Here is a 20,410-nt window from a genome sequence, read left to right on the forward strand (position 1 = left end):
GCATGTAACCATGCCTCTCACATTCCAACTGCCCGTGGTTATGTTCTCACCCCGAGGACACGCTAATGGGAAGCCGCGGCCAGGTCACATTATCGCCTATAGTGGGCCGAGACAGCGTCATCGAAGCGGCAGGTATTCTACCTCGGGCAGCCCAGCCGACGACAGAAGCTGCTTGGGGGAAATCGGCTGCATTTCTAAAGGGGCGTGAGGCCGAGTCGCGTATGAAAATAAAGAACCTCGCATACCTTTCACAGAGACCACATTCCGAGACACCCCCAACATTAATCTTTGGAAGTCTTGGAGTGCACCATTTCGAAAGCAGATTCGATGGCAGATGCGGCGAGATTTCGAACTTGCCAGAACACAGCGAATTGCAGCTCCAATGCGAGAGCCGCGGTGACAGACAAACACCACTGGCGTCTAGAAAACACGCTGGAAGCCCGGAACAGCGGTGCTTTGTCTGTTCATCGCCAGTTTAGCGACTGAAACGGTGGTCTCCACCGCGCGGGGTGTAAGAAAGCGGCGTCATGGCGCCAAGGACTCAAGCACACTGATGTATCTTCGACGGAGACTGCAAAGCTGTTGTGACGCAACATAGTATTCGTTTATGCCCTAAAAGCTGTTATTGAATCTTTATGGAAGTTGAATGCAAGATAATCGATTTTCGTTCCTGGAATGCTTAGAAGTAAGTCGTGAGTTATGTTGCAGTGCAAGTGGACCCATAACGCCTAACTGCATTTGTGCTTGTCGGGAACAGCCATACTTCGGATGAGCAGCTCCGTTTGCAGTAAACCCGTGGAAACAGTAGCGTCAGCCTTCTTCCTCGACATTTTTGTCGAACATGCCCAATTGCGCTGTAAAGGAACTCGTAACCGACACAGGGCAGCATCGCTTGGTGGTGCGGTTATATTTTTAAAATATTTTCTCTTTGAATTAGTTTTTGCATTGCTCAATAAATCATGACGCGCAGGTAATCAAATAATGGAATGCCTTTTAAGGATAATCGGAGATCACGTCCTTATATCTTTATTCACCAGAGTTATGTAAAAAATGGCATTTAAAAGGATATTAAAATTTTCGCATTTATGGTGCATGAATTACACATGAATCAGCGAACTTCTCAAATATAATAATATAATCTAAGAAGAAAAGCAGGAAAGCAGGAACTGATTTGCCACAACCATTCCTCCCTTTAGGGGGTAAGTGCATGAGAGAGGATGAAATGTTACTCGCCATGCGGAGGACTAACAGTAGCTCTTTTCCGGTGCTCCTCAAGGAAGCAACGGTTATTCTTTCCGACGCTCCTCGAAGATGGAATTAATTAAATTCGCAATTTATACGCTGATAAAAAAATGACTGGGCTGAAAAAAAAACGCGCCGGCAAGTAGGATTCGAACTTACGTCCTCAGCTCACAAGTCGGGTACCCTACACTGTAAAAAAATGTGGTTGATCCCTCTTATATAGGAATCGGTATAGAACACGAAAGTGAAACGTGTCTTCACAGAAGTAGTGTAATGTTTATTGCACATTGATATATAATGTCTATTGGTGTTTTGTGGCTAAAGCGCCCTTAGGCGTTGATGCACCCACGCTGACGCCTGGTGGCACGTCTCCTCCATCACGACTACCAACGTCGATGACCATGAGCAACCGTCGTGCATATGGAAGCTGCACTACGCTGCACACGCTAGCACAACGCGAAAGACGAAGCACGTAACTGACACACTAATACAACGGGCAAGACAAAGCACGTAACTGAATCGTCACCGAGTCAAATCAGCGCGTACAGCGCGTCGTAATTGCAGCCTCCGCGATCAACTTCAGAAACATTTTCAGAGCTAATTGCGGAGGCCACGCTCCGCTGTGCTGAGTACGGTGAACGCCACCTAGGTGGCGTTGGTAGTGCTTCTTGATGCCAGCGTCCCTTCGAATGCTGGCATCGAGGCGTCGTAGTGCTGAGACCACCGAAGCGTTCACTGTCGGTGCGCGTTAGTGTCATAATGCAGTACTTCTCTTTTCTGCTCGTAGGCGGCGGCACCGCCCCGAGCAAGAGCGCGGGTACACGGAGGAGTGTTAGATATATAAGGCGCGTCTGTGTAGCTCTCTGCAAATGCGTTTGTGGCGCAATGGGTTAAACGCTCGGCGATCTATCGTCGCGGACCGAGAGGTCGTGGGTTCGATTTCCAAATTTTGCATGTTTGTGGAAATTTTTCTTCTGGTTTCTTTCTTTGTATTATGTTCGTGTACATTGTAAGCTGACGTATTTCCGTGACGGAAATGCACTGCACTTCACTGCACTTCAATGCACTTCACTGACGTATTTCCGTGACGGAAATACGTCAGTGAAGTCTTGGTGGACCCCGGCATAAAACACTTTCGTGTTAAAAAAATTGCTTTGGTTTTACGGCAAATCTGCTGGTAATTTGTGACCGAACACTTTCCGTAAGTAAAGAACGGTCATTTTCGTAGAAAGGACAACCCTAAAAATAGAGACCGTATTACAAAATACGAGTGCTTATGTATTCAGAAAACGGAAGACTCTGTATGCTGAATCGTATGGTTCGACCGTTAATGTACAGGTGCTTTCCGTATTCAGAAAACGGAAGGCGCTGTATATTGAATCTGTAGTATACGGTCCAACCGTTAAAATACAGGTGTTTTCGTATCCAGGAAACGAAAGGCTCCGTATGCTGAATTTGTACTATACGGTCCAACCGTTAAAATACAGGTGTTTCTGTATCCAGAAAACAAACGACTCTGTATGCTGAATCTCTACTATACGGTCCAACCGTTAACATACAGGTGTTTCCGTACTCATAAATAAAAATGGCTCCGTATGCTAAATCTGTACTATACAGGTCCAATCGTTAAAATAGAGGTGTTTCATGCATTATGTTTTACAGAGCATATTGATTATTTAGAGAATGTACTATCGGGGACAGAAGTGCCCAAAATGTGCGAATGACGACCGAATTTTATTGGTGCACTTTCTGCTGGGATCAGCCACGCTAACATTTGCATTCGGAAAGTGGTCTGCAACGCAGATGATAGCGGCTGATAGTGCAGAGATGCAATTTGGTCGACACTCGCACGTCCTGGGCACTTTTGTCCCCGATAGTACATATCCTTTAATGCAAATGTCATGAATGCAGCTCATTGCAGAAGCAGCAGGTCGCTATGGAGAAAACTGTCTGGCCAACACATTGAAATAGCTCAAAAGATCAAACACTTTGCTTTTTGTGATATGAATGAATTGCACGACATATATACAAATAAGTGCAAAATTTTATTCATCAAGTACTTTAGATCACAGAAGCAATTTTATTTTCTTCGACCACTCGTCTTGCACTGTTTCCTGGTGAAAGCTGTTCGCACATGCCTTGCAAGGATAAACTTGCTGCTGTTAGGAGAAACAAATAATGTTGGTGAATTTCCATCCTAAAGGAAGTGGCAACAAAAGACAATCACAGAACACAACAAAGCGGTAACTGAAGTATTAAAAAACCATGAACGTGGTTCAACATTGTCAAAACAAGGGATGTTGCTGTAGCCAACATTTCGACAGATACGTGTCATCAGGGCAGCAACTGTTTTCCTTGGCAGCGGTTTTGGATGTGCATAGCTCACTCGCCCCTACCCTCATCTGGTGCATATAGTAGGTCAAGAGAAACTAAAGTGTTAAAATAAAGGTATGAAGGGTGTGTTTCGCAGTGATTGTGATGGAGTGTGTAGGGGCACTGCTGTAAGTTGTTACAATGAGTAGGGATGACCTAAACAGAAAACGATCTGTAGACCTAGTAGACCTATTCTTCCCAGAAATCAACATAGGAATTAAAATAAACTGTTTGGACATTTGGCAAAAAAAGCAATGAAGAATTAGGCAAAATAAACTTTTAACATGATGTGTCTGGTTAAGATCAGTGGAAATGGCAAATGAAGGTACGTTATCAATAAACATTTCATCAAGATCCGATAAAGAAAAAAAGATATTGGTCAAATAATAAATAAGTAAGGACACCAAATTAAACTGGGTATGACCATAAATAGTAAAGAACAGCCTGTGAAAAAAAATGGGACGGGAAATGATAAAAGGTGCAAGATAGGGAAAAGTTTAGCACTGTTTACTGTATGTTCATGCCACTACTGACGACTTGAAGTTTCAGTCTTCCTGCTGAAGCTGTATTACTTGGATAAGGAAATGGATCACTTTGCAGACAAGTCTATGTTCAGATTCTGTTCAAATCTTCAATGTAATTTTATGGAAGAAAATGGTATGGACAGTCCTACTGGATGGGCATTCATTCAGCAGTACCATCCACAGGTATTAGCTTAAAATTTATTGGTCTCACTGGACCTTAGCTCTTGGGAAATCATTAGCTGTTTTTTTTATCACAGATGCCTTCAAGTTATATCGGTTGGCAGGAGTGCTAGCAAACAACATTATACTTGTTGCCGCAGTCAAAAGTGATATTTGGTAACAATGAGTAAAAGAAGCAAACAGCATTCTACAATACTGATTCAAGTCAACCGAAAAAGCTGCTAAAATGAATGTACCCTGGCCCCCAATACACAATAATTGCACATCACATTGATGCTCATCGTGTCGATCATGCTATTAGAACACTAGGCATCAAGTGAGGAGAATAAGGAGATCAAAAAAATTAAATTGTGGGGTTTTACGTGCCAAAACCACGATCTGATTATGAGGCACGCCATAGTGGGGGATTCCGGAAATTCGGACCACCTGGGATTCTTTAACGTGCACCTAAATCTAAGTAGACGGGTGTTTTCGCATTTCGCCCCCATCGAAATAAGGGGATCAGAGGGCACATCCTTTTTTTTCGAACATTAAATGTGCTTCGCATTAATGTTGCCTTCCAACTCCGAAAGGAGCAGTTTGCGAGATGGTGACCGACACATAAGAAAACTCATGACATTCTGTGCAGCAGAACATCACGCGCAAATACACTTTTTCCTGCAAAATGACATACTGTAGTGAAACCTTGTGCACATGTGCCAACCTTAGAATTTGAAAAACACCACAGTGGAAGACACAAAGTGTTAACTTTGCTGGAAAATACTAAAATTATATGATTATTCATTCAAGATTCGCCGACTTTGCTCTCTACAGGTGCTGTAAACAGGCACCCTGCTTTTGCAGTTGTAGCAACAATGATCTGTAGAGCAGATGAGGAGAAATGGTTATAAAGTTTACGCAGGAGTATACGCCGCAAATGACAATCCACTTCACATTTTAATCTGGTGGAGGATGCGTACTCCAAAATAGAAGAAACTAGTGTACCCTAAAGATTTCTGTGGCCGATGCCTGTGCACTAGCAGGTACACATAACATGGCAGTTGCAATTATATTTCCACAAGCTATAGTTACTGCAAGCTACTGCCAGTGTACTGGTCCACAGCTGTAATACATTTAGGGCAATTTAAAACTCTCTAATGAATTTATCTCATATGACAGAATTGGAATGCAATATCTTGCAAATAAGTGATGCTGTATGTGCCGTCCCATACAATGAAACACCTTTGAAAAACCTGAATAGCCACCTGGGCCGTGACGAGACGTGAAGTGTATTCTGTGTAAACTAGTACAGCTGCATAGTGTAAAGCTCTGGAGAGTGCATTTAGTAACAGCTGTGAAGCTTTTTTCTTTTTTTAAACTGCACACAGTAAAAACCTCCTTACAGTTTTGAAAAACTCTTTGTATTAAAAAAATTTTCTGCGCGCAAACAAACAAGGACGAAGAACCATTTGCTTAGGAACCCAGAGATCTGCTCAATCCAATCAACAGGACACATCAACAGCGCATATAACAACACGTGTGATAAAAATGCCACGGATCAGCGCGACCCCGTCAACATAAAAACAGCAATGCACATAAAACGAGCACTTAAGATGAAACTATGTTAAAGATAAGATGACAGGAGCGAATTCTCTTTATCTAGCAATGAAACAGAAGGATGACTGATGCATTTTTACTTTAGTTTTGCAATCCAGTGCACTTCCACAATTTCCCTCGCGGTTTGATTTCGTTGCCTAAACAATGTGCCGTGCTTCTAAGACAAGGTGAGCACGCATGTTCTTGACAATGCATGGCCAAATGCTTACTAGGGCCACCTTTCAGACTGGACAAGTGTTCCCTTAGTCTTGTGTTAATGCATCTTGCAGTCTGCCCTACGTACACATGACCACATGTCATAGAAACCTGATACTCAACATTCTTCGCACAATCAAGAAATTGGTTCTTATGCGGATGTTTAATACTACATTCTTTCTTTGCATCACCCTTACTTTCGAACTTACTTTTTACTCTAGAACACACATTACCTCTTTTGTTTTTAGCCGAAAACACCACTTTTACTTCATAACTCCCAGCCACCTTTTTAAGTCTGTGTGAAAGGCCATGCACATATGGAATCACTGAAACCTTGAAAGCTAATTCTTTCTGCCTTAAATTTTTTGTGCATAGTTCCTTATCCTGTTCAAGTTTTTTCATTAGTCTAGCGCATGACACCAGCATCACAGCGAGCAGGTACCCGGCCTCTCTCAACTGATCAACTTGCTCAAGAAAGGCAATGTTTACAGTGCGGTAACACGACTTCAACAATGCTGAGTGGCAACATGAAATGACTGTGCCATTCTTTACAAGCCTGGAATTGCTTGAGGCATAGTTCATGTAGCTTGTTAACAAGAAACTGTAGCTTCTTATCTACCAGTACTTGCAAAGTAAAATTTAAGCCCTTGCCTAGAGTCAAAGGCTTCTACTACTATTGAAGGCTTGACTTTTACTTCGAAGTACCGGTAGATAACAAGCTACAGTTCCTTTATGTCAAGTTAGAAATTCTACCAGAACATGTGTGTTGGTCATTCACGCCCCGAGCTGGAAAACCGCTAATGAACTATGCCTCAAACCATTCCAGGCTTGTGAAGAATGGCATAGTCATTTCATGTTGCCGGTCAGCATTGTTGAAGTCGTGTTACCGCACAGTAAACATTGCCTTTCTTGAGCAAGTTGATCGGTTGAGAGAGGCCGGGTAGGTGCCTGCTCGCTGTGATGCTGGCGTCATGTGCTAGACTTATGAAAAACTTAAACAGGATAAAGAACTATGCACAAAAAAACAAAGCCAGAAAGAATTAGCTTCCAAGGTTTCAGTGATTCCGTATGTGCATGGCCTTTCACACAGACTTAAAAAGGTGGCTGGGAGTTACGAAGTAAAAGTGGTGCTTTCGGCTAAAAACAAGAGGTAGTGTGTGTTCTAGGATAAAAAGTAAGTTCGAAAGTAAGGGTGATGCAAAGAAAGAATGCAGTATTAAAAATCCACGTGAGAACCAATTTCTTCATTGCGCGAAGAAAGTTGTGTATCAGGTTCCTATGACATGAGGTCATGTGTACGTAGTGCAGACTGCAAGATGCGTTAACACGAGACTAAGGGAACACTTGTCCAGTCTGAAAGCTGGCCCTAGTAAGCATTTGGCTATGCTTTGTCAAGAACATGCGTGCTCACCTTGACTTAGAAGCACCGGCATATTGTTTAGGCATCGAAATCAAATCGCGAGAGAAATTGTGGAAGCGCACTGGATTGCAAAACTAAAGGAAAAATGCATCAGTCATCCTTCTGTTTCACTGCTATATTCGCTCCTGTCTTTTCATCTTAAGTGCTTGTTTAATGCGCATTGCTGTTTTTATGTTGACCGGATCGCGCTTATCCGTGGCATTTTTTCACAAGTGTTGTTATATACGCTATTGATGTGTTGTGTTGACTGGATAGCACAGATCTGGGTTCTTAAGTAAATGGTTCTTCGAAAATAAAACCAGTTGTTAGAACGCGATCGTGCTTGTGTTGCTCCTTTTCTTCGTCCTTGTTTGTTTATGCACAAAACATTTTTTTTAATGAATCTGTTCCACTTAGGCAGACTCGCAGTTTTGCTTCCTTTTTTTTAAAGGTAATGACACGTATGGCTATCACATACATGTACAGTATGACCTTCATTCCAAACAAAGTGAACAGCACTACCCTATGGGTCAGGTGCCTTGTTTCACACATTCTCCCAAACATTATTAGCGCGGGACGCTGATGTTGGCAGGGAAACTGATTTATGGAGCAATATAAAGTATTAAGTACTCAGCTCTTAATGTTTTCTCTGCTGTTTAAGCATCGTTGGGTCTTATAGTAAGAAAATACGGAATACAACATGCATAATTCACGACGCAACCCCTTTGGAAGTATTTAGTAGTCTGAATTATTATGGATTGCATATTTAGATTAGAAGAAGGATTTCATTCCACTGCAAGAATGGCATCATCCCAATAATTCTTGCATTTGGTGCTATATTTACTTTTATTTCAGTTGGAATGTAGATGCATCGACAGCGATATCGCTTGACATGTCTTCGATTGACTGTTTCTCCAACTTAAGCAAACTCATATTCTGAAATGACCTTGTAGATGATACCAAGAACTTGCTCAGCAGGAGTATGTCTAACATTCACGAGATCTGAGGCTCTTGAACGCATATCTAAGAAAGCCTGGGGTGCATGCTGCTCTCTCATTTAATCAGCAAGTTTCTGGAAATCATCTATAAGTTTTCTTGTGATGAATGTAAATTTGCTTGGACGGGAGAAACATGGAACTTGAACAGGTGAATTATGCAGCATAAGAATGATCTCAGCAAGAAGCAGGCATCAAGAAGCATTGTCGCTCAACACGCATAAACCGTCAATTAAAAGAATTATTGGGATGATTTAAAATTCTGGTAGTGTAATGAAATTTGTTTTCTAATCTATATCTAAACTCCTTGATTATTCAGCCTACTACCACTACCTTTGCCAGAAACATTCATAGTCATTATCCTACCTATGCCAAATTATTCCGACCAATATTCAAGCCTTCATAAGCTGTTTTTTTTTCACTGCCAATTCTCTGAGGGAGAAGAGGTGTCCTATTTCTCTCTACCTATTTCTCGTTCACTGTTCACTCTCAAACTGCATTAAGCTTGAGCAGGTTCTATGCTTAAAGCTGTGATTCCCTTTCCCTCTGCCATCTTTGACCCACCTGGTTAGCTAAGTAGGTAGAAAAACTGCAGAAGAAAGGTTGTGGCGCTGAGTTGGACTTGTGCCCCAAGGAACCTTTGCACGGTGGCTCGAGGAGCAACTGCTTGTGGCATGGAGTGGCTCAAGCTGTGATGAGTTCACTTTGTAAAATCCTGCTGGTTACTGCTGGCCCGTCTTTGCCGGAACAGGAATGAACGTTGGCAGTCTACAGTCTCGGTTTCTTCCTTGAGCGCCATGGCCATGTAAAGAAACCTTGTCTCGACAGGCTGCATAAAAAAGGATAATTTTCTGAGCTAAGTCTTTTTTCCTAAAAGAACCCATTCAAAGTTGTATTTGTAACTTTGCGACACTTTCCGGGTGATGCCAGCGGTACTTCATTGCACAATGCCACAATCATGACTGAGCTGTGGCCATTCTGAATACAGCTTGCAACACGTGACAAGACCATATATACAAATGCAACCAAAATAGTAAACATTTGTTGTAGCTTCTGTATATGGCACTATTCGAATGAGACAATTGTAGCACTCTTCTCAGCTCAGTAAAGTTATTTCTAGTTATTTTACTTTTCATGAGGAAATTGCCATGAGCTTCTCTTGAAAAGTAAGTAAACATTCTTGCTTCAGTTTATTCTTCAAATTCTTGCATCACGAATGGATATCAGGAACCCATTTACACCACAGGCAGAGCTCCATATGTTTAAAAACATTATAAATCAAAGTACAATATCACAATTTTCATAATCGTGTCATGCTAGTATTATTGGTGGCTATGGCTGCTTCAAGCAATTATTTTTCATTAAGGCGGAAACAGTTATCATCTCAAATTGTTTGCAGCAAGGGTGTACAATCCACAAAATCAATCAAAAAGGTCACGTTGTGTTCACTATTCAAACATTTAGGATAGGTTACATACAACAGCTAATAAAGAATGCAAACTTGAAAATCTCAACTGAAGAAGAAACCAGTTTTTGAATATGGAGCAAAATGCCACCAGCTCATGTGGAGTACACCCTTACTATGTACTCCAAGCGAAGAATGTTGTTACAGCAATGCTTGAACACTATATGAATGTAATAATCAACAACCTTAAGCAGAATCTTAACACCACTAAACAAATTGTGCTTCGAAGATTCCTGATCCGAAATTCTCAACAAATTGTTCTGGTGTTGTACGTGTTAAGCTTGTTGTGCGTTCTGAAATGCAAGCTCACAACATCTACAATTTCTCTAAAGGCAATATCAGCTTTGTCAAGATAGGTATGACGTGCAGATAAAGTGGATAATGCATGACATCATGAACACTCAGATGTGTTTACCATTGGGCTCACTCTTGCAGCCATGAAATTATGAGATGCAGACACATTTTACGTTGAAACCGGTTTTGTGGAGTACTGCATGCTTCCCAGGCTTCTCCAGTTGTGAGAGCCGTCTCCCCTACACAAATGAGTGATGAGGAATAAAAAAAGAATTTCAACATGCAACAATATGTTGGTCATTTGCTAGTATGCAGCAGGCTTTTTGACTCCTAGCTTGCCTCACACAAATCTACCATGCACAGTATTTGCTTTGCCCAAGCATCAGCCACTTTACGATGCAATGTGTACAGAGCCCTTGCCCTTAGTTTTTCTGCTTTGGAAACAGTTACCGTGTGTTCAGCTGGCATCGAGAAAGGGGACATAAAATACTATGTGCACCACTGATCTCTACTATGTTTTGCTGGATGCCGCTTCGCTGCCCACAGAGCCAGGGGTAGATGAAGCCAGCGGAAATGCAGTGTCGTGCAGCGGCTTGTCCCAAAAGTAGGGCATACGCTGCACTTACTAGTGTGTGCCGTTGCACAATATTGCTGCCATAAAAATTTTTCTTCGTGGTTTTCCACATCTAGGCGATGTCTCCACATGTCTGGTGAGAGCTGTTACGATGTTCTGAACCCGTACGTGATAAGTTTTTCTTACAGAAAGCATTTTCTGATTGACAAGTGTTTTCAGCACGCGCCACTCATGTTAGCGATGCTGTCAGTGCTGTGATGGAAAATTCTGGACGTCTTCTCGAAATACTTCTCTGGATTGCTTCGGTAGCTTGCGGCACAAAGGGCAAGCATTATAGCAGAAGAAATGCCGCACTCCTGTGCAGGTGAAATGCCACAGCAAAGTCGTGAAGTACCAACTTCTGGGACAAGGTTGGCTTCAGTCGAAGGCGCTCAATGCGCTATCCAGCCCCCCATAGTAGAGCTCAGTGGTGTGCAACCTTTTATACTAGCTTTGCTATCTAGTCGGAACATTGGAAACAGCTCCCACCTTACTTTTCTCAACCTGTGACATGCAAACCGAAAGTCGCATCACTGTATTGATTCTATGGCTTTAGTTTTCTAAGCGAACTGCCTGCATATTCTAGCATGTTGTTAAAAATATAGTTGGCACATTTTTACTGTTACAAGACAGGTTAGTTGGCTGACAGAAATGTGAAACATGTTACCAGCGCTCTGATAGGATGCAAAAAGCAGAATTGAAATTTACTTGGCACAGGGGCTACAGCAGGCACGTATGGTTACTGTATGCTCTATTGTTGTTTCAAGTAAAAGTTAAGTTTTTATGCTGTATTTCTACTTATTCTGAACCATCAAACTGCACAATCAATGTTCCAAGTTTATACATTCTTGGCGTTTGATTGCCCATGTGATTTATTTCCTATGAACACAGGCAGTAATCCCTCTATAATAAGCAAAATGAGTTAGAAAAAGAAAAGCCGTGATAATAGTCCACAATTGCCGAGGGCAGAAGTAATGGCTGATAGCACTTAATTGAAGCTACATAAATATTCAGTTTTCTCACAGCTTGTTCAGCAAGTAATAAAGAGGTATGCTGTGCACCTTTGCATGACCAATGCAATCTGGTGAGAGACTGTGCACTGAGTCTGCTTGGTTGTGTTCGGCAATTTGACTTTGGTATTTTGCTATACATAATTCCTTGGGTATTCGTAGCTTACTTTGCGATAAAATGGAACTTGGAGCAGTGGTCATCTATACATAAATATTTGCACATAAATAATGCAACCACAATTACAGCATGATGAGGGGGGGCAATATGAGACTCTCAGAAAACGAAAAAAAAATATTACGATTATAATGTGACGTGATGCCACAAGAAAACAAAGCAATGCATAGAAGCAGATGGCGCTTCCATGCCACCAAGATTATTTACTAAATAGGCAGCGCTTCAGAAGTGCCCGCGACACAATTGAACAAGGCAAAGCTGCGTTTGCTCCACACGCGGTAGCGATCACAGCATTGTTGCCAAGTGGTTTAGATCGCCGCAGTTTAAGTTTCCAGAAAATGTACAGAAGAACAATCTGCTTTATAGTCTTAAAGAATATAACATGAAGTACATTACAAGGCCAGAAACATTCCTAGAAAAGTTGCCTTATATTTGCTTAAATCGGCAAGCAGCATGGCTTGTTTTACATAGAATAAATTTTCATGATACCGCAGTGTGCAGGGTTTTATAGACAAAGTGAAAAACATTCAGCCCATATACCACACTATGACGGTATGCAATAATTGTAATCTCATAATCTAAAAGGTGTAGTTGATTTTACAAAAGTTGACATTCTTCAATCTGAGCCCTGTAAATTTTAACACGCAGGGGCACCCCTTGGCTAAGCAATAGGGATGTAATGTGTATGCATACAAGCATTACCCCATGCATTTGTACCACATCGCCCAAAAGAAATCAATTTTCCCGTCCAAGTCTGCCTCATGCAAGACTGGAATTAAAGCATAAGTTTATACAGTCATCCAAACAATAACACCTCATTTTCACATATGAAATTCATATAAATAGATCTCTCTTGATGCCAGCCTCCTGGAATGCTGAACCTTGCTGCATGCTTTAGAGAAATTATAGTAGTAGCACTTTACTCAAAAGTTATTTAGGGCTGCAGGGCTGCAGTGTTGCAGAACACACCTACAAATGCCGCATTTCATGTGTAACAACTTGGTTGATTTGCTTGAACAACCTACCAAGAGCAAATTAAAATTTCTTCCTGTTTAGCATTTTTGCCTGCTAGACCACAATCGAATGTCATCAGTATATTAACTTGGAGAAACAAATCTGGCTTATACGGGGCGTCCCAACACACAAAGGTTTGAAAATATGCAAATGCTACGTATCTGGACACAACCAAGGTAAAGTTTGCCATCACCTGGAGATACTCACTTTTTTTGCATTCTGCCTAATTGCATAATTAAGTGTAAATTATTTAATCAACTTCTCAAATATTATAATTACATGAAATACGTGCTACATGAAAGTTTTTCTGAGCGTGAAAGAAAGCCACGAATACACGCAAAGAGCCTCGAGCGGCCATTCATGCGGCAATTTTATGTGTATTCGCGAGCTTCTTTCCCGCTCGGAAGAACACTTTTATGTAGCACTTTTTGCACAACAGGATGCTGTATCGGGAGTTGTTCATGGTGTTCTACAATTTCCTCATTTACACTTTTCATCTGATTAGAGTAATTGAGAGGTTGATTAATTAAGACTAATGATCTAATTAGGCAGAATGCAAAGAATATTCTCAGTATCTCCAAGCAATGGCAAACGTAATAACTTGGTTTTGTCCAGCTACGTGGCATCTTTATTTAAAAAATATTTATGCATCATAGTTGGGACACTCTGTATATTAACAGCTTCACATATTGCCACAGCTGTGTGTTGTAACATTCAAAGGGTGCTTGTCCACCAGCACTCCAATGTCACTAACAGTGATCACCTACACAGCTAAGTGGATTGCCATGATGCAGGTTGGTAGTAAAATGCTGAGAGAAACAAATCCACTTACTTTGAAGGCAACAATATTGCGGTAACTTGAGAGACATGGTCTCATGGCAGGCAGCAGATCTCTTCTCAGCTCCAGCAGGACACCAGCAACTAGTCTTTCAGTAAAAGAAAATATTGAATCAGTAATGTTATGTTACCTTGTTCTTGCTAAGCATCAGCACAATCATCTGATTTTCATGCATATCTACTTTCTGCTTAAGCAGTTCAACTGAAGGATTTATAAAATACAGTCTATATTGATTGCATTTGCTTCTCTGGCATGTACAATTTTTTTGCAACTGATACATTTACAGCTAGCTACACGACACGAACGCTTGGATTGCCCAGACATCATTAGAAGCAAAACGTCTTGCTGCACCACAAGCAGTTGCACCAAGGAAAGACACAGCAGAGCTAACAATTTTTTTTTGGTAACTACAATGAAAATGCATGCAAACAAGGAGGCAACTATCGCACGTATAGTGACAGTACAAGCGTCAATAGGAATTATGTGCGCAACTGAATGCACTCTTATTCTAAGTTTTTAACGCGCATGAGCAATAGGTTATACGCGCCACACAAAAAATTTCGATCGCGCTACCATGGAGATCGATGTGAAATTATGTGATCCTTTTTCCCATTCACGCGCCATTTTTGCCCTATGACGCTGTTTACTGGCCTTTTGAAAAACAAATAGTTCTGTTCGCCACGCCAGCTTACCACACATCATCTAAACAGCTACACTATGCAAACCGAACAAATAGAATTACAACGGGCTTACCTCATACGTACGCGTACGCGCAGCGTGCGTACACTGTTGAACATCCGTTGAGGGCAGGCTATCCCGTATCCAAGCGCATACGTGCACCCGTACACAGGACTTCGATGCCGCAGCGTGCAGAGTTTTGTAGACGAAGGGACACATTCCGTTCAAACATCCCCGCGCTCTGACGGCACTTGACGAGCACAGAAGCGTACACCACACCGCGACAAATTCGGAACTTTGCCAGTCCTAACATGCCGAGAGTCGTACAGCCGAGAGTCAAGCAGCCTAACCATCCATCGCGTCTGTTCTTCGCTCACGATGCGTCAATCTCTGTTCCATAGGGCCTTGCTCCACTCTTGAGTACAAATCAAGACATATTTACGGTAAACTAACAAACTGTACAACATAAAAAGATAAACCGGCTGGCTACACAATGCAGCTTCGTCAACCGCTCGTCTTGTTACATCCTCCGAGATCGGAAGCGCCGCGCGTGGTTCCACCTGGTGCTGGGAGCGCGGAGAACAAAACAAAATCGGTTTCGTTTTCCCATTTATGCAGTAGTTGTTGGAAGAGTAAAATGATTGCTTGACAAATAATTGAACTCTGGAAGAGGAGATCGCTTTCTCTGCCACAGGGCATTGTATACATTGTATACATTGCCCAAAGAGATATCTGTTTGTATACATTGTATACAAAGAGATAGAGAAAGCAAGGAGAGGAAAGGCAGAGAAGTCAACCAGACGAGAGTCCGGTGAGCGTTGCAATGCCGTGCTAGAGTGTAATGCGATGCGTCAATAAGCTCTAGTATAGTGTTAATTTGGACTGGCTGGTGCATGTAATGAACGGGCAAATAATGAGTTGTGCCATTACTTTTACCCACGGATAAAGCTCATGTAATAAATGGTGTTACATGTCGGGTTAAAAAAGAAATAAAGGTTGAATCATTATGCCAACTCGGGACAGGGCGTTTTTTTCTTTTTCTTTCTTTCTTTCCTTTTGACAGTACACACAGTGCTATATCCCTCATCTTCGATCACCTTCCCGTAGTTTGCACACGTATTGGTGCGTGTTCGATGCCGCAGCGTGCAAAGTTTTGTAGCCGAGTGAAACACATTCCGCGCAAGTATACCCGCGCTATGACGGCACATGACGAGCACACAAACATACACCACACAGCGACAAATTCGGAACTTTGCCCATTCAAACATGCCGAGAGTCAAGCAGCCTAACCATCCATCGTTTCTGTTCTTCACTCACAATGCGTCCATCTGTTATTGTACAGCAGAATTCCGTACAAGAAAGTGTGCGCTCGCCGGTCTTGTTTCAAGATGAAGCGCTAAATGATACATGATGATATACATTAATGACATAGCATTAAATATTAATTCAACAGTTCGCCTTTTTGCCGATGATTGTGTGATTTACAGAGAGATATATGGCTAGCCCTAACGACATTATAACACTGCAATCTGACCTTAATAAACTAACGGAATGGTGCTGCAAATGGCAGATGCAAATTAACACAGAAAAGACCAATCACCTGAACTTCACTTCCGTTCCAAAGTCTCAAACTAATACTTATATTTTAAACAATAGCATAGTAAACTCGGTTACATCGGCTAAATACCTCGGTGTCTACATAAATTCTAGCTTAACATGGACTGACCATATAAAAAAATATATCACAACTAAAGCGCAAAAGAAACTTGGCTTTCTGAAGCGACGCTTGCATCTGGCCGACAGGGACACCAGGCTTCAAGCGTACACTTTCTTCGTGCGTCCCTCCCTGGAATATGCATCAGTCATTTGGCATCCCTACCAGATCGCCCTTACCAATCTACTCGAAGCCGTCCAGAATAAAGCAGCGCGATTCATCATGTCATCCTACTCCCGATTTCAAAGCGTTTCATCTTTGAAGCAAACACTCAACATGCCACTCGCAATGCGCAGAAAATTCGCCAGATTATGCTTTTTTCACACACTGTATCACAGCAACACATCATTTGCCCGGTCACACATTTAACCGTCACCTCATACTTCACATCGCATCGATCATGCCTACAAAGTTAACCCTATCTTTACCCGGACGGAAAAGTCCAACAATTCGCCGTTAACCTTATCAATAAAAGAATGGAATCAGTTACCCTCCAGAATTGCCACGATAACACACAGTCTTCCTTATTTTATTCAGCATTACTAACGTATTTACAATCCTAGCACTTTTAGTAACATTTTTCTCTCCCAGAGCACTTGTTCGCTTTCGCTATTTTGTTCTTGCTTCGTTGAGTGTGAATTTTGTAAGAATATTTACCTTGTTAATATGTTTCACGACTTGCTGTACCCCAAAGTGCTGTATTTACCACCTGCGATGCTCCTTCATTTGTGAAAATTGTGCTCTGCTTTATGTCCCCCCCCCCCCTATGTAATGCCCCTGTGGGCCCTTAGGGTATCTAAATAAATAAATAACAATAAATGCGTGCGATTACATCTTACCGCAAAAATTGACAACACTGTCAACAATTGAACAGTGCAGAATATGCGTGATGGGGGTGTGTCAATGAATGGCAGTTGACAGAGATGAGATATTTTGCAAATACTATGGGGCGATTGAAACCAAATACTGTACAGATCAGTAAAACCCTTCCACTCCTGAGTTAATTGTTTCTCTCCGTATAAAATTTCATCTATAGCCGCAGTACTTGGATTTATAGGCCGCCAGTTCTCTTCGCGGCCATTTCTTGTTAAATGTAAACGCAATCGTGGTCATTATACTGCGTTTCGGTACTGATTTAGAGTGCGCACAATTTTTGCATAGCGCACCAATTGTAATTGCCAATGCACCAGCACCTGAACGGCGCAGGTTTGTTTACGTTGTCATGTATGGCCACCGCTCTTCGTTCACTAAAACTTATATATATATATATATATATATATATATATATATATATATATATATAGTGCTGACACCAAATAAACGTCAGTACAAACACAGGCGCCATTTGCCTTGCAATAAAATATTCTTAGAGGAAACTTTTCCTTGCAAAAATACGGATGATCGCATAACAAAAATACGGAATTCTGTCTGTTTCGTACAGAACAGTGTAGTCACCGTATTATTACGGAAAAATGACCGTAAAGCTTAAAACGGGGAGCACTTTCCGTATTTTAACGGAAATTTTGCTGTATTTCTGAAAATGAGATATTTTCCGTATTCTTACTGCAATTTTTCCGTGTTTATTACGGAAAATGTCCGTAAAACTTAAAACGGGGAGCACTTTCCGTATTTTAACGGAAATCTTGCTGTATTTCTGAAAATGAGATATTTTCCGTATTCTTACTGCAATTTTTCCGTATAATGACGGAAATCCTCCGTCTATTGACGGAAAGTTTTTACAGTGTACAATTGTCATCTGAGATGGAAACGCGATGGCTTAGAATGAACAGTTCGTCAGCAAAACGCTGACAATTTTTTCGAATGCATCTACAACCATGTGCTCCACAATGACCGAATAGCGGTCGTTCAAGAGATTTGTCTCTGATGACCATCACACAATCTTTGCCTCTGGACATGCAATGCCAGTGCACTGAAACTCATTTCCGCGATAAAGCAGTTAGTGCTTGCTCCCTAATGAGGTGGGCCTTTTGTAAACTCTAAGGAACAGACACGGCAAAGCTTTGGGAACCCCAGTCGATGATGGCTCTTGAGGCCCGTCGGAAGTCGTCGCCTAGCAGCACTCCGTCATGAGGTAACTGCTTAACCACGACAAATTCATGCTGCGATGTTTGGCCGTCGACTGTTACAACAGTTTTGACTTGACGCAAGTTTTCCAAGTCATGGCGGTTTGCTCCTACCAAACGAAGGAACGAAGGCCCATTAGGTAGCTTCAGTCTCCAAACCAGTGGTGCAGTATTCAAAGTTTTCACAGCACCTGAGTCCAAGATGCCTTTAAGTGTTGTCCGTTGACGATGAGAGGAACGGAAAAAAACAACAGCTTCAGTAGCACAAGACACGTGCTCAATTGCTGATGACTCCTCGCGGGCGTTGGCGTCACCAGTTGATAGTTTACCTGCTCTTTTGGGCAAGTAGACTCAAATTCCTCCTGCCAATTCAAAAACTCTGCAGTTAGCGGCAGACGATAGGTCGGATGTCTCGAAGACAGCTTCACGTTCGCATGTTCCCTTTGAGGCAGGTTTTTCCGTGGCAGGTGATGCTCTGAGGAATCGCTCGACTCTGCGATTTCGTTGCGCTGACGATTCCGCATAGACTTCCGAGACGACAAACGCTTTTCCAAAACGGCGCGTTCCGTGGTCTGCGGTGAGGGAGGTTCAACAGAAACCAGAACTTTAACGTGTTCCTCGGAATTACTGCTCTGGTCGAAGCGCAGAAAAGAGTCTATAATGTCACCCAGATTCTCAAAATTCTTGTCAAATTGTTTCTTGGCCTTGGCTTAAAATGTACTCATGATGACCTGACACTTCTTCTGTTGCAATACTGGATAACTGCATTTTTCCATGAGGTGCAATTTGCGGTATGCGATGTCTGTACATGACTCTCCTGCCCGTTGTGTAGCTCCGAACATTCGCTGCTTAGAGGTTACATCACAATCTAAGTTGCAACGGCGGCGGAATGCTGCCTTCAGATGAGCCCAAGTAATGATATTGGCCATCTTGAAGTGTTGACGCATCCATGTGAAATCCTTAGCTGGGAACTTGGAGATAATGAAGGGTATCGCGACCTCTTCATGAACGCTGAAGGTTCTGAACCAAAAATAAACTTGGTGAAACCAGGCGGTGACATCTTTTCCAAGATGTGATAAGGAGCTTGCCGCGAAACTTGAAAGTCGGTCGGGAGCTTCTTCACCGAGCCGCTACAGACGCATTACGTAGCTTCGTCTTTAGCTTTGCCGCGTTGGTTTTGCAAGCCGCGTTGAAGGTTTGTCGACGCCGCGCTCGTTTCCGTACGCTTGCAGGATTCGGCGTCCGAGCCCTCCCGCGTTTTGGACTCCAAGCGCTCGATGCGTTCCACAATCGGAACAAGTAAGTTGCAAAATAAGTCGTTACTTGCCTGCAACTGCGGGTCAAGAGGTGGCTTTGGTGGGTCGACTTCTTTGGCCTTATCGTGTCCCTCCGAAAATATTATTCTCAATCATTCCAATTTGCGCCTGAGCTCATCCACTTCGGTCCTTAGGGCACCTGCTTCGGACACAGCTGCCCTGTAGGCCTCCACCCGGGCGGCGTCATTCAACTGTTCGAACACATCGATGGAACACTGGGCGGTCGCCATGTTGGGTTTACGGAGCCGCGCTGTCCTGATCTCAGTGGTTCGACCAAAGGAGCGTGTAGCGAGCGACGTCTCTATGTAAAAAAGGACTAAACGTCTTCGTAGCTCACACCGAGCCATTGGGGGCCAAATGTGACGTTCCGTTGTGGCCGTCGGTTTCTATGGGCTCTGGGGTGGCCTAAGACGCATTCATGCACAGTGGATACCAGGAATAGACTTCCTGACCCTTCTTGTTTATTGCTCGAGCCCGCCTCGCGAGCGCTAGCTCGGCGCTGATCTTTGTAGTTTTCTCGGCGCCAAGGTGCGAGACACGTATGCACCAAGCGTCGTCCGCTTTCGCTCGTGACACAACGATTCACATGTTGGCCGAAGTTCAGTGTTTTTCTCTACATCTATTAACAACACAGAATTTGGCCATCCTGTTGTCATGAAAGTCGTAGAAATTCAGGGGAAATAGCTCTGACCTCCTTGACTCTCA

At 42.5% G+C, this 20,410-nt stretch overlaps 1 long non-coding RNA gene across 4 annotated transcripts; it reads right to left on the reverse strand.

The window, feature by feature from the left end:
* Nucleotides 1-3,279: 3,279 nt before the first annotated feature.
* Nucleotides 3,280-15,275, reverse strand: LOC125941715 (uncharacterized). Of its 4 annotated transcripts, XR_007464570.1 has the most exons (5): nucleotides 14,667-15,275; nucleotides 13,908-14,001; nucleotides 10,385-10,502; nucleotides 9,069-9,333; nucleotides 3,286-3,401 (listed from the first exon to the last, which is right to left on the reverse strand). It is a non-coding gene; the product is annotated as an uncharacterized LOC125941715 (long non-coding RNA). The 4 variants fall into 4 exon arrangements; XR_007464571.1 differs by having other exon boundaries at nucleotides 3,280-3,398; nucleotides 9,069-10,502; XR_007464569.1 differs by lacking the exon at nucleotides 10,385-10,502.
* Nucleotides 15,276-20,410: the final 5,135 nt, after the last annotated feature.

This window comes from Dermacentor silvarum, unplaced genomic scaffold (genome assembly GCF_013339745.2).
Source record: "Dermacentor silvarum isolate Dsil-2018 unplaced genomic scaffold, BIME_Dsil_1.4 Seq12436, whole genome shotgun sequence".
Lineage (NCBI taxonomy): Eukaryota > Metazoa > Arthropoda > Arachnida > Ixodida > Ixodidae > Dermacentor > Dermacentor silvarum.